The sequence below is a fragment of the Culex pipiens genome, chromosome 2 (genome assembly GCF_016801865.2).
Source record: "Culex pipiens pallens isolate TS chromosome 2, TS_CPP_V2, whole genome shotgun sequence".
Lineage (NCBI taxonomy): Eukaryota > Metazoa > Arthropoda > Insecta > Diptera > Culicidae > Culex > Culex pipiens.
Window position 1 is genome coordinate 67,458,012 of NC_068938.1, and position 15,850 is coordinate 67,473,861.

The following is a 15,850-nucleotide window of genomic DNA, read 5'->3' on the forward strand; positions in this document are numbered from 1 at the left end:
GTAAAACCTAATTGGATGCTCACTCGCCTTAACCCATCCGATGTTCAAAACTCTGAACATCAGATGTTCAAAGCGTTTAACAAATCACAAACACAGCCACACTCTCGATCATACGATTTACTTTTTATCTTAGTATGCGTTATGTTTGCTTTCCGCCACTGCCAAGCGAAAAAACTCTTCTTCATCCTTTTTAAAATAGCCGACTCTTCTTGTTGGACCAGCTTGACGTTTCACATTTTTCCCGTTGTTATTTTTCCTTCTCGCATCGGTCGGTTGGGATTTACGGAGTTCCGCGGGATCACCGGAACTATCGCCGTTTGCTAAGCCAAAAGTGGTTCCTGTTCTCTATGTGTATGGATGTGCCGTGTGCCAAGTTGTGAGATTTAAAGTGCTTGCTGTCAAACAAAAGGTACGCGTGAAGAAGATTTAGAATCTGAGCGGAACTGGCAAGCAGGTTCCGGGTAGGTCATCTGTCCACATTATTCTGGAGTACAGGAACGAACCAGTAAAAGTGTGGTATTTTGAAGTGAAGTCAAAATTGTTGTCTCAACTCAACTGTGCAAGTGAAAAAATAATCTTTTGAAGAAAAATTGCTTTTTTGTTCTTATTCCGCAGCCGGAGGGGTGCATTTTTAAGCTGCAGGTTGCACGGATGACCACTTCACGTACACTTGGGTATGATGGTCAAGTTGTTGACGCACATTACCGGCCGGAAGCACCAGAACCGATGAAAACACGTCCCGGAAGATTACCGCTCTGACAAACAAGTGTATGTGTCCAAGTTAAATGAGTGTAATTTGAAAAATAACTTCTTTTTATCAACAGGTCAATTGCATTTTGCGCCGGCGAACCTGTTCCACCTGCATGGATAACAAAATCAGTCGCCATGTTGCGCCATGAAATGCAACCCGAGCTACGAGTTGGTGCGGAGGTGTTGAACGACACCAAGGCCGCGAGCGTCATTCTAATGTGCGAAGCGATCGTGGATCGCCCCGGCCAGGTGTTGCCAAACTTGCACAAAGTGTGCGATAACAACAGCAACAAGGTCAAGGACCTGCAAGAGGTGCTGTTCGAAAAGCACTTTGACGAGCGCTCCGTTTCCCCTTCAATCGCGACGAAGGTAACTCCTGCCAGTCCCGAGTGATGCTGATTCGCCCAAGCAGCTGACCCTCCACGACCGGATGAACATCAAGTCTGAATCCTCCGTACGGCAAAAGTCTTCTTGATCCGCTCAGCTGTCGGGATCACCGCTCGCGCAACCCCTCGTCCCGAGCGCGGATCGCGACGACGTAATTTCAACAGCCGATCGCAAACGGGACCGGCCGGATCTCTTCCATCGGAATCCGGACTTTGGAGAACGAAATTAAACCGAGTTGCAGATCACCATTGACCGTTTCAAGGAGGGACCGAAGGTGGGTTTGGAGTACTTGGTGGAGTTGAATGCACCAGATTGAAGCGTGCCGAGCTATGCCACTGCGTGCTGTGCGAAAACAAGATACGATCTTGATGTATTCACGATCACGAGCTGCATCCCCGGGGCATATTCTTGGTAAGATTGAATGTATTTTCCCCGATAAAACTTTAATGACATAATTGATTTTCAGCATGAACTCGGAGCCAAACATTTCTACGAGTGAATCCAAAGGGAATCCACCCGGCGTTGATAACCACGTTAGTCCGTTGACCACTACTCGCGACGACTGGACCTGAATCGTATCGAGCAAGTTCGTCTTACCGACGTCGAAGCCCTTTTGCCGTCGGCAGTCTCCTCACCTCCACCGAGTGAATGCAAGTCCAGTTCACAGCCGATCTATCACCGCTTTCGCAGTCCTTCACCGAGGCGTCGCTCTAGAAGCCTATTCAGAATTCGCCGTCCTGGCCGGCAACGATTATCGCTGCGCTCCAACTAACGATTGCGGCACAGCCGTCGGATCACCGCTCATGCGAACCTTCCCGAGCGCGGTATGCATTGTCACACCTTCAACAGCTACGATCGCGAACCTGGCCGAACGGATCCATGCTGGGGTCCGGGTTTTGCCTAAAAGCATGGTTACGACGATTGACCCAGACGAACTACGAGCACATGAAGTAGTGTGTGCGCGTGCGTGTGTGTTGCTGGTCCGTCGATGCAAACTCCAGCGCCCTCAGGAGGTTCAAGTCGTCGCCGATTCGGGGAACCGGCGACAATACCGAAGCTAGGGTCCTCGAGGAAATCACCGGCTCAAAGACACGAAAATCGCAGCCAACTTGATCGACTGCAAGCGCAAGCTGATCCTGCGTGATCTGAAACTGCCGCCAACAGGCTCGTGACTCGTGGTGTCGTAGGGATGACCAAACAACTGAGAAACATTGTAAAAGGTTGAGTAACTTTTTATAAAATTAAAAGAAAATTGATGTATTAATTTATAACGAATAAAAAAAGGTGCTGTGTGTTTTCGATAACTTATTTTCTCTCTTAGGAGAAATATTTATCGAAACAGCCAATTTGTTCTGTAAAATCAAAAAATAAACTAATTCGATCGTGATTTTATGTTAATTTTGATTGATTTAGTTTGAATTTTGGTTTAACGGCAACAGAAATGGTCTGTTTTGATAAATATTCTCTGGTGATATTTGGTTTGCGTCCTGGGGTATCGAATAAATCCACCTGGTGGCAAAAAGCGGAACTAATCTGGAAGCTGCAACGAACAGTGGCGCCGCCAGTGGTGAATAGGGGAAACATCAAAAAATTGCGTGCGATGGCACGCACACATTGAAACGAGTTGTCAAATTGCCAAAAAGCATTTTGAACATCGGATGGTCAACGCGCTTTGAACATCGAATGCGCATGATCGTTTATGACCATCCAATGTTCAAGAATTTGGTGCCAATGGTCAGAAAATTCGCATTGGCAGTTTTGCGTGTAGCATTAAATGTTAACAAAAAACAGCAGACCAACCTTCACGTGCAGCGTACATCGCGCAACGTAAAAGCGACCTGACGACTTGTCGATCCTTCGATTTTGTGATTTTAATTAAAAAAATAGGAGAGTCATTGGTCGATGGTTGTCCCTGTAAAATTAGACCAAAATAACGCTTTTTGGGCACGTATTTAAGGAAAAAAAATAAAAAGAATACCTTGCACAGTAAAAAATAATGTTCATAAGTTGAAATTTGATTTGTTGAATATTACCTATTTATTGAGTAATTTTACCTTTAAAAATTGGAAATTAAAAAAAAGTGATCAAAATTTCACCAGTTCCCGATGCCAAATTACAATTTTTTGATACAAGTTTATCACTCTCAGAAGTAATAAATATTACTATATTTTTTTTAACTGTGTGGGGTAACTTTGATAGTCACTTAAATGTTTCATTTGAAAAATGCACAGTTTAAAGTTCGAACGACTAAGTTTGTTTACTTTAAATAAAATCCAAATAAATTGGATATTATGTAACTTGATGATTCCATATTTGATTTATCAAATGCTTTAAATTTAAGTTCCATTCAAAACTAAGTTTGTAACATAATTAAAAAACCGCTTTTACTAAAAACTTGTTCTGTTGAAAATGCCTTAAAATTGCTAATATTTCAAATGTTGTTACAATAACACTTAAAACGTTTTAATTAAAAACTAATTTCAACAGTTCTTAAGGTCTTATTGTCCAAAAATCTGATGAAGCAGTCCGTTTCTCGATTCGAACTCGTTTTCATTGAGAAAATTATGACAATTTGGAGTATTCAAAAAATCCAATTTATCAATATTTCAATAATTGATGAAATTCCACAATGATTATAACCAAATCAATCATGTTTTATTAATCAGTTATATTACTTTTGAAACTATTATAAGTTTCTTAATTAGTATCTCTTGATGTTTTTTGAACATTTTTTTTACCAAGCTCAGTATGCTTTCTTACCTTATATAACCATAATATTTTATTTGTTCCTCTCATTTTTTACTACGGCTATCAATTGCAGCTTAGTTACTTAAAACATTGCTATTTAATTGATAATTTAGCAAAATTTATAAAAAAGTATTGCATAGGTTGAAAAACCATCAATCAGGCTTTAACATATTATTGAAATTGATTTGTTGAAAAATTATCTGGAGACTCGATTATCCGAAGTTTCGATTATCCGAAGTTCGATTATCTGGAGGTTTGTGTGGGACTTCGGATAATCGAATCACGAACAAAATGTTTTTTCGTTATTTTTTTTAATTCCTTGTTTTTAACATAAATTCGAGTTCTGAGACCCCATTTTAGTCAAATTTAATATTTTGATATTAAAAAACAAAATGCGATTATTTCAATATCACATCATCGCCATCTTGGAATTAAAAATTCTTAATCATTTAGCGTAGTCTAGGGGTCATATTTAAGTTCAACAATCAAATATTAGACAGCGGAAAAATGTCTTGATTCGATTATCTCAAGATTCGATTATCCGTTGTATTTTTTCCGGGGAAGAAATTAAAAAATATTGTATTTATTTTTCGTGCCGCGGTTTTATTGTTTTTTTTTTCCTAACCAAAAAAACTAATTATGAAGTTGTATTTGTGCTGCGCAATTAAATAAATTAGCTTATTTCATAATGCATTTAAGGTTTATGAAAAACTTTCACTTCTTTAATTTGAATAGCTTAACAGATCACATTGCTTTACCCGTAATAACCCATCAAACTGCCTCACCGCCCAGAAAGACAACTGCCCCCAGGACAACCATTATAGGCCTGACTTTTCATCCACAAACCCACCCGCCCGACAATAAGATATAACCCATCAACAACCCCCCCACGCACACCCAACACTGCAGGCTAGGATTGGCCCAAAACAAAATAATGGGGTACCGCAAGGTTAAAGCCGTACGACGGTGTCCTATACTCTAGGGGCCCTGGACTGTTTCCCTGATGGTCCAGGCCAAGCAGGACATCGGAAACTGGAGCCGCCCAACGTCCAAGCCCAGCCCCACCACCCGGCTACGAAACCCAACCCATACTACCCCCCCACCCCACCCCCCCCCAGAAACCATTATCTTATACAAATCCAAACAGACTCACGATCTACCAGGGTAGAGAAAACCAAAAGCCTGAAAGCGCCCCCTTGCCTCAGCCATACCCAAATATTATACGAAAATTACCCAACTAGCACCCACAAAAACATACAAAAATCGAAACGGGTGAAAGCACGAGTGTCCGGATGACGCTCCCCCACACCCGCATTTTTAAAATTGGTGTTTCGTAAGTAGGTCGAATACCGATGCAAAAAGGTCCTAGGTTACCAATGGCTCTTACGTCCTTTTGAAAACAAATCCGAGATTTGAATGTTTTTCTAAAACAAACATGGCCGCCAAATGATGCCTTCCAGAGCCTTAAATGGAAGCTATCACTTTCTTGCAAATCTACCATTGCGTTTAAAACCCGTGAAATCGTATTGAAGAATTCGACGACATTTTTTCCGCTAGGTTCGCTGTTGTTCCAGCGGTGTTCGGAATGACAGCCCCCATACATTTTGAGCAGTTTTAAGGGAAAAAATGCGTTTATAATGAAAAATCAAACATTTTAGGAAAAGTGGGTTATGGCAAAGTGTGGCAATTTCGCTAACGATCATAATGCGTGGTGAATTGTAGCGATTAATTTTGAGTGGTATTTTATTTAGACGATTTTTCTAAAAAGATAATCGATATTTTGGATAACTTGAGTTATATGTTGCAAAAGTTGAAAGTAATTATCAAATGTAATGTAAAAGTGTTAAAACATTACTTTTATTCCTGTTTGACCAAAATATTGATCTTAAAAAAGCTTTATGGTGTTTTTTTGGATTTTTTTGGAAAAATTCGAATAACTGGTCATTTTTTAAGAAAATTATTGTAATTATGCTGTAATATGACTCTAATAGTCTGTTCTATCAATAATACACACATAAGGAGCATTATCAATCAATTAAATCTTATTTAAATCAATTTTTCAAAAGAGCTTTTTGGTAAATTCGAGGAAAAAAGCATGAAAAATTAACTCAGCCCCTATGATTTATACATCATTCGATTCGTTTTTGCAATTGCCACACTTTACAATAACTTTCATCGATGTTAAAAAAATATTTAAATGAAATAAAAATCAAAAACTGCAAAAAAATTAATATTTCCAAGCACGCTGTCATTCCGAACATCGTCGCGTAGTGCTTCTACTCGCCACCAGGATGCGTGCACGTTTCTGTCGAATCACTCAATTCTGCTTATCAAAAGGTCTTAATTTTAAGAAGCCTGTCAAAACACATACACCAAATTTCTAACAAATCTTTTATTTTTTACTCTCATTTCTAGATTAAATTTTCAAAACAACCTATCCCTCATGGGTTTCCTATGCAGATAGGACCTTTTGAAAATTTAATCTAGATTTCAGGTTTGTACTTTGATTTTCCACTCTAACTTTGCAACAAGACCATCAAAGTACTGGTAACTACAATTTCCACTGCTTCTGTCGCATGACATCATCACAGTCATCGCCAACGCTGACGCAACGCAACAAACGCTTAACTTTCCCTAGCGTCTAACAGATGGCACTGCACTTCAACTACGTTGCGCTCTGCAGAGGGGTGGTGTCTTCTTGCGACAAACGTATATTTAATGTGTGTGTTGCACTGATGTTGCTGCACACGCGCTTGAATCTTGAATGAATTGGTTCGCAGCAACTCTATCTAACTGAATGGATATTGAATTGCATTGCAGGTCTCGCGGCGAGACGACAAGTTGGGTTTGTATCATTGAATGAATTAGCTTTTAATTGATCTAGAATGTGATCGCCCGGTTAAGCGGATCAATTTCTAGACGGTCTGTTTGCGCAAATAGTTTATGAGGTTGATGGCTTTAATTAATCGCTTGAGGTATCGCCAACCTTGGTGATATATTAATCACACAATAAAGCCTGCCCTCCCCGATTTCGGACGTTAATAAGCTATAATTCGTCACCACGAACCACGGCGGGTCATAAATTTCCCGATACTTCATCACCCTCGGAGACGTGCGCAGTTGCGCCAGGAAAACCGGCAATTAAATTTCACTTAACTTTAGGCGTCGTCCGCGCCGTCGTGTGCCCTCCGGAGGTCCCAAAAAGGGATCTTCACGACAAGAGAAAAAAAAGTGAAGAAAAACGCGTCTCGACTCGACTCGTAATTCGATATACCTCTCATTAAGCAATGGACAATAATTTAATGGACGTGATCCGCATCCTTACCGCTCCGGAGTACCTCCCAAATGGGGACATTGTGGCCATCTGTGGCCACCTCTTCGGAAACCGCAGCGTGTGACCTGATGACCAGGGTTGTCGCAGTTGCAGATGTGGCACAAAACCACACCACTTGACACGTTGAAGTCGTCCCCAAACTTGATTAGGTCTTCATTAAGCTTGTAGTTCACGTCGGAGAAATCGGTCAACAAAAACAGTTGCGCAAGCAGTTCATTACCAATTGTACACAATTGCAGCAGTGTTTCAAAAAGGACTGCGTGTCGAATCAATATCTTCATCTGCGATCGATGGGAATCGCGTCCGAGAAGGGGTCACCGCCGCGTGCACACAACTAGGAAAGGAAACCTGCAGTTGGCATGTATCATTATTACCACAGGTCGACAGGTTGCCCCAAGCGGAGGAAAAATCAACCACAACAAGAACCTTTGACACGTTAATTTCACATGGGTTTCGCGTTGGAAAAACCTGTTATTTATTAACACATCGAGCGCTGGCGCTGGTTAGTCGGTTTTGAGAGGTCTTTATTTTTCTCGAATTATCGCAAGCCGTCATAAAACGGTCTTGGCGAGAAGGGGACTGTAATTAAGTTTTGACGTTATCTCTTGGGTGTGGCTTTTTGATATTTTAATTTCGTGTCGTGCGACCGGGAGACATTATCACACCGAACGCGTGCGAATTGTATCGGGATCAGTGTTAAATATCGTTGACTGTTTAAAGTAGGAAAACATATCTTATAGAGTAACTGAGAACATCTTATTTCCAGATTAATAAAAATATAGTCAGCAAACCATAACCTCAAAATTAACATAACCAGCTTTCCATCACAACTAATAAATTCACATACCTGCTCTCAAAACGCGTCCATTTAATCAATTCAACCGCAAAATTAGCCTATATCCATAAAACTTCCCCGCATACAAATTCCGTCCCATTCCGAAAAAAAAACTTTTCAAAAGATCAACATTCAACATTGGCATTACCCATTAAAGTTTGCTAGTTTACGATGCAGAGTTCACAAAAACCTGCCCATTTAAAAGAGCACCACTGCGTGTGCAGAACATAAAAAAACTTTAACCTTGCCAGTAGTTCGGACAAGTGCAACATAACTTCAATTAAAGTAAATCGTCCTGAGCTGAGCTGCCGCTCTTAATCCATTGCTGTACTGGTTGGAGTACGCGCTCACATAACCACATGGGGGCTAATTAAGACGTCAAAATCGACTCCCAAGTGCATGTCAGGTTTAGGGGAGGTTGGAAGTCCTTTCTTTACTTCCATGACCTCTGTCTGTTTTTTCTGTATTTTCTAGTTATTTTACGTATTTTTAATGTGGCAAAACCATTAATTTAAATAGTTAAATTTTGATTTTTTAATAGTTAAAAATATCTCCAGTGAAAAATTTCCCCAACCTCCCCTACAAACGACCTAAACGGTAGATCCCGCGAGGACACCTTACCGTCGTGATTCAGCTTTAAAGCTTGGCGTTTTCCCCCCGGGAGCCAAACAGCGCTCTAGCCTCCAGTGAGTCTGGCTAGTTCGTAAATTTTGAACGATAAGAGCGCAAAAACCCTTCACCATTCGGTGAGTCCTTTGAGCAGCACTTATTTTGGTCACCGCGGAGCAAATTTTTATTTTTATTCCCGTGATCCCATAATTTAGCCGGATAATTTTTATTTTCGCCTTTATGATTTCATTTATTTCCGAAATTTATCGCCCTCCCCTCAACTCGAAGCGAATAAATTGGCAAGTTTCAATAATTTCTTTCCGCGAATAAGGTGCATTTTTATGGACCATTGCGCGCACGCCCCGGTTCTGGTTGGGGGCAAAATTTATAAAGTTTCTCGCCTTGACCGGACTTGGATTTGGGGAGGAGCCTGAGGAGGAGCAGAGCTTTTTTTTTTGGTGTTGCCCTCGATGGCGCAGCTCGAAAACTTTATGGGCACTTTTCACGAAATCGGGCTAGTTTATGGTGATGAGGGTGAGAATTGGTTGGGCTTACGTTTCACGGAATTGAGTGCAAATTTTTAATTGCTTATTTAAAACTTTACATTTAATCAGAATTGATAACCAGCTGAGTGGCTCGGTCGATCGGCAATTCAAAAGTCGTCAAATTTTTAAAATAATAAATTCAAACACATACTGATAACCACCTGGAAACAAAATGTGCAAGCTAACATGAAAAATAGTTTTCTGAAAATCAAAAATGAAATAAAGTGTTGACAACTATTCAAGTTGATTCTTGCAGCTATTTCTTGGACGCCACTACGGCTATAGTAGAACTTCGTTTCATCATGACAGTCCTTTATCACGGCTTAAAAACGTTATAAAATAAATTTCAATTGCTGATGTTTTTATTAGTAAAACTTTTCAATAAAAACCCTTTTAGTAAATGAGATAAATGAATTTCTACTTTTGTATTAGAAAAAAAATTCTGCTTTCTGCAAATTGTATTTTGATCAGCATAAAAAATAAACATGAATTGAATTGAAATTCTGCTTTTCGTAAATATTTTTGAAAAACTGTAGGTGTAATTTGCAATTTTTAGGCCTATGCTAATTTTTTTCGAAGTTTATTTCCCTTTCTCTGACTATAGTCAAGGGGAGGGTCAAAAAATATTGAAATAGACAATTATCTACGAAATCGGCCGATTTCGATCTTTTTTTATTTTTTGTAATTTTTTATTTGGCTCAAACTTTGTGGGGACCTTCTTTATGACCAAAGAAGCTATTTTGTGTCACCCATACAAGTCTCCATATAATTTTGGCAGCTGTCCATACAAAAATGGTACGTAAATATTCAAAACTCTGTTACTTTTGAGTTAATTTTCTGATCAATTTGGTGTCTTCGGCAAAGTTGTAGGTTTTGTTGAGGACTATTGAGAAAAAAATAAGTACACGGAAATTTTTTTGCCGATTTTTTGATAAACTTTTTTGTTCACAAAAACTCAATTCCCCAAAATACGTATTTTTTTTTGATTTTCGAGATTTTTGATATGTTTCAGGGGTCCGTCTGGGATTGAACCCAGGCCTTACTGGGGTACCACTCTACCACTAAACCACCGGACCCGGCATAGCCATAGAGAATTATAGTTAAAAAATCTGCCGCCAAGTTATGAATTTTGTAAAAAATTGTGATTTCCGGAAAAAATCAAAATTAAATACAAAAAAAAATTACCTATTTTTTAATGTAAAATTGAATTTGAAATCGAAAAGTACCCCGGGCCCCGTTTTCAAGATATAGTCACCGAAAGTTTGATTTTAACGAAATATTTGCAGTTTTGCGATTTAAAAAAATAGTGACCATAAGTGACCCTTTCTAAAAATAGTTTTTTTTTAAGTTCAGAAAATTTGCTATAAAATTGTCTAAGAGACATTGAAGATTGGACCTCTGGTTGCTGAGATACAGCGGCTTAAAGGAAAAGAAAAATGAAAATTTAAGTTTTTTAAGTCTCACCCAATCAATCCACCATTTTCTAAATTACAATATCCCAGCAACTTATGGTCCGATTTTCAATGTTAAAACATTAAACATTCGTGAAATTTTCCGATCTTTTTGAAAACAATATTTAAAAAAATCAAGACTAACATCTTAAAAGGGCCTTTTGAAATGTTGGTATTGATTATTTTTTTTAAACACCTCACCTCATCTCATGTGTGGGATAAACATGTCATGCGTTTTTCTCAGCTTGCTGTTTTTGCACTCGAGGGAATGCATGAACTTTTACTTTTTAGCATTTGACGGTAGAAAAAGTGAAATTTTGAAAGCCAAATGGACCGCCTAAGGGAAATGCACCAAAAACCATAGAAAAACCTAAAAATTTATGAATCCATTGTAGTAGGCTTATGCTTTGGAATGTTCCCTTTAATGTTGTATACTTAGATACAAAGATTTTTGAACATCGTGTAAATATGTAGAAAAAATACACTATTTTTGCAACTAAGCGTCGAAACAACTAAAAAATCAACTTTTGTTGCATTAAACGTGATTTGTGAAGCTACCAGGAGTAAAATAATCCATTTAGCTCAAATTTTTTAACTTTTGATTGTTTTTATAAGGCAGGAAAAGGGTGGTCCATTCTGCCCCCAAGTGGATTTTAACTTTAACACAGTAGCATCTAGTAACGTTATAAGCATTGAGCAAACTTTTTCAAACAATCTAACTTTTTAGAAAGCTTATTTAAGAACCTCGAAATAAACAACATTTGCGTGGTTTTGTCAATAAATTTACATTTTCACGGTGTGTTTTCTGGGCAACCTTAAGGAGAAAAAATAGTCATTGCTACTTTCAAATGTGTCTTATAGGAAATTTTCTCAGCTTTCCAATGCTTCTAAGAGCGAAATGTTTCATCGAGAAATTTCTGAGATATCTTTATTTTAAGTTCTTTGTTTTAAAATCCTTCATCCTTTATTGGAAACTTTTAAATAACAGTTTAGGAAACTTGTCAAATTACGTGTTTTATGTGTCATTTACTCATGAAAATGTGCAAAATTAAACAAGAAACAACTTTGTAAAAAGCTGAAAATTACTAAATATTTTAAAAATTAAGATTTAATTGAGTTTCTGAATATGCGGAATTTACTCAGAAATAAAAATCAGAAATCCGTATTTAATTATATGTTAACAAGAATTAATAGATTATTACAAAAAAATGTGTAAAAATATCAGCCGTCTGCTCTGATTTAGTTTGGATTTAGCTGATATGTATAATCGAAATTTTTGCAGGTTTGAGATTGTTAAGAGTATAGGTTTTTATGAATAAATATCATATTTCCTTAAACAAACATAACCAGTTGCATGGATACCAAAACATGTTATTTACTCGAAATTGAACTACAAATTACTGTGTTGAGTTTCAGGAGAAATACTTTTCATGAGTATGAAAGGTTTTTTTAGTTTTTTTATGAAATGATCAAGTAATCAGCAATGTTTTAGAAGCCTTATCTGTTTTAAGAACGTTTTACAAGTATCTTGAGTTTTGTTCAAATAGCTTGTAATGGAGGCTTCTGTTTGATATTTTGTTAAAATTAATATTTTATTTTTGTTTCAACCAAAAAAATGTTTATGAAGGTGTTTTCAACATTCTCAGTTGAAACACAAAATTTTAAATGATACATTCAACAGAAAAAAAATTAAAAAATATATATATTTACTTTAAACCTATGAAAATATGACTTTTGAAGCATGCAACAGTAATTTGTAGTACATTTCCGATTTAAAATCATGTTTTGTATCTATGTTACTGGTTAATGGTTAAATCCTGGAGATAAAAATAAGGAAATATCATATTTATTCATAAAAATGCAATAACAATCTCACACCTGTAAAAAATTGGTAGTATCAGCCAAATTAAAGCAGACAAGTGATATATGTTTACAAAATTATGTAATAATCTATTAATTGTAGTAAAATTTTCATTTAAATACGGTTTTATAATTCTAATTACTGAATAAACTCCACAAGTTCAAAACTCATTTAAAATATAATTTTAAAAATGTTTAGCGATTTGCAACATTCTACAAATTTGTTTCTTGTCTTATTTTGCCTATTTTGATGAGTAAATGACACATAAAACACATCATTTGACTAATTTTCTGAATTGTTTTTAAAAAGTTTTCAATAAATGATGAAGGATTTTTAAACAAAAAACTTAAAATAAAGATATCTCAGAAATTTCTCGATGAAACATTTCACTCTTAGAAGCATTGGAAAGCTGAGAAAATTTCCTATAAGACATATTTGAAAGTAGCGATGACTATTTTTTCCTGATAAGGTTGTTCTAGAAAACACGCCGTGTTTTGCTCATAATTCGAAAAATACAATGAATTCAAACGTCGTTTTCGGTATGGTGATGCTATTTGACGTCCTTTATAAGACTGTTGCCTTACAGTTGGTCTAAATCCATTCTAAAGCCCAAAACCAAGGGTGGTCCGTTCTGCCCCCATGGTCCATTCTGCCTCCCCTGCCCCTATGTGTGCACCAGGTTGTAGTGGTTGAAACCACTACAAATAGTGAAAAAGTTCAGGAGAGGGTATTTTTTCTTTAAACTCGAGATATATGTTTCAAAATATCGAATTTTCAAGAAAAAAAAATGCGCTAACAAAGTTTAAAAATTGTCCAACTTTTTTTTCCATGTAATTTTGCACTTTTAATCGGAATCAGCACTCAGAATTGAGTCGAATATTTTACTGATTTTAATCATATTCTGGGTTTCTATGGGTTCATATGAATTATGAACAGTTAGTTTTGGCTAGCATATCTGGAATAATCCGGAATAGGTGCCACATCAATAAAAGTAGTAATCCAGCTGCGTGTAAAAATCCTCAGGGTAAAATAATTTGTGCATTATTTTATGAAATTCTATGTAATATTACACCCTGAAATATGTAGTCCATCAGTATAGGAAACCTACTTGACCGAAATGTCAAGCTCATATATGCATTTATCCTATCCTTTCTGCATCGTTCCAATGGTCGAGCGGAATAAAGCGCCAGTCCTCACTGTTGGTGTTTGGTTATAATCCCGTCGGTTGCAACTTTTTTTTTAGTTTGCAAAATTTTGTGTGTAATTTTACCATCGGATTTTTTGCTATGTATTTAAACTACAAGGCGTATTGGTCAGTTCTCTTATTTAAATTATGCATATTTTGCAGATTTCTTTTTTATATAATTTTATTGCGTCATATTTCAAAGCCACATAAGATTGTCCTTGCACAAAAAGGCAATAATTAAGCTTCCAAAGAATGTCGAGAACCGTGTCGCCCCGTGATGGGTTACACAATATTTCTCTCATTTATGGTTATTAAAGAAGGAAAGAAAAGGCTCGCAATAAATAATTCCCACAATTAAACCAATGTTTACGAACGTATTCAATCAAAAATGTACACTACATAAAACTTAACAACCCTCATTATTATCACTCCCCCCGTGAGGAGCTGTATGGTATGCCACATATTCATCCGAACAACTGGAGCGAACCGGGGCGAAGAGTCCTCCGTCTTGGACGACGACGATTTGGCCGGACAGTTCATAAATAAAGAGGTACCCTGCCAAGACCTCAGATCCCCCCAGCAAGTTCGCAGGTTGACCGCGGTGCACTTTAATCACCTGTGGGCACACGAAATAAAGCTATAATTCACTGAACGGGGGTAGATTGCATCGCACAGTCCAAAAAACCAGCCCCAACCGCAAGCTGCCCAGTTAAATCCAGCAATTCACGAGGTGCCCAACGACAGGGGCCCTGGCCAATTCTGGCCACATAAATTATCGGCTCCCTTTGAGTGCGGGAACCGGCGGCGTCGGCCAACAACGCGTGTGATCTCCTTGAGCGACCTCCGACGAAATTGTAACTCTCGTCCTGGGGATACCGGATTATAATTGCCGCCGCCGAGAGGACATCTCTCTGATGGTGGAGAATCATGGTGATTTTCTGATTTCACAGCAATTGCCTGGGGCGAGGGGGGGACTTGCTGTTGTGACAGGGGGACTTCAGCTTGAATTACGAGGGGGCTTGATTTGGGGTCCGAGCGATGATCTGGAAGCTTGGTTAAAATAAAAGATGGTGATGCAAGAGGGTTGGCCTTCTTTGTCTTTGCGGATAGCCTCCAGGAGTTGAAGAAGAGTACAAAGTCGGAACACCACGCCACAAATATTTAACTTTAACCAGATCAGAATATACGACTGACATGTAGACTGTTTTAGTCTGCTTACTTCGAATATCGATAAATTCGCAGATTTTATTGCCAACTCATTTTCAACTCGGGCAGCGCTGAAAAACGATTGAACGTTTTTGGAGTGTCGGACAGTAGTAGAGCAGGGTTAAAAAAACTCATGGATGGTTCAATTTCAATACTTCAGTTTGAAATAATATCAAAATTGTAGATGCCTACTAAAATTATGATGTTGTTCAGTCTACATTTCTGGGAGTAAGAGGAATTTTCTTATATTTGATAGATGATGGATCCGATTCAATTTGTAGAGAACACTTTAAGAAAAATCATGGTAATATTGCATCTGGGAAGGGGTACATCTTTTAAGTTAGAAAAAATGTTTAATTGGGGGCCAAACATTGAATATTATGCCCATTTAAAATGCTAGTCTTGATTTAATTTATTTTAATTTTTTTTTCGAAAAGATCGGAAAATTTCGCGAATGTTTCATGTTTTAACATTGAAATCGGACTACATATTAGTTGCTGAGATATCGACATTAGAAAATGGTGGGTTGTTTGGGTGGGACTTAGAAAACTTCAATTTTCGTGTTTCTTTTTCTCAAAGTGGCTGTATCTTAGCAACCCGAGGTCCAATCTTCAATGACTCTTAGACAATTTTATCGCAAATTTTCTGAATTTTTCAAAATAAATATATTTTTAGAAATGATCACTCATGGTCACTATTTTTAAAAATCGAAAAACTTCACTTTTGGTGGCTATATCTTGAAAACAGAGCCCTTTATCAAAAAAATTGTAGAGTACTTTTCGATTGGAAATTCAATTTTACATCTGTAAATTACGTCAAATTTGTTTTTGCATAAAATTTCGATTTTTTTTCCAAAAATCAGCATTTTTTCAAAAAATCATAACTTAGCGGCAGATTTTTTGACCATGTTTCTGTATGGCTCAAAAGTTGCGGGTTTT

At 37.5% G+C, this 15,850-nt stretch overlaps 1 protein-coding gene and 1 long non-coding RNA gene across 3 annotated transcripts in view; both read left to right on the forward strand.

Annotated features, from left to right (window-relative positions):
* LOC120414069 (cGMP-dependent protein kinase, isozyme 2 forms cD4/T1/T3A/T3B) overlaps positions 1 to 15,850 on the forward strand; it is a 251,272-nt gene that overhangs the window by 40,778 nt on the left and 194,644 nt on the right. The gene's annotated exons all lie outside the window — the stretch shown is intronic.
* On the forward strand, positions 52 to 2,891 carry LOC120414073 (uncharacterized). 2 transcript variants are annotated; one of them, XR_005605026.2, is made up of 3 exons: positions 52 to 768; positions 825 to 1,548; positions 1,604 to 2,891. It is a non-coding gene; the product is annotated as an uncharacterized LOC120414073 (long non-coding RNA). The 2 variants fall into 2 exon arrangements; XR_008212167.1 differs by having other exon boundaries at positions 52 to 409; positions 616 to 1,548.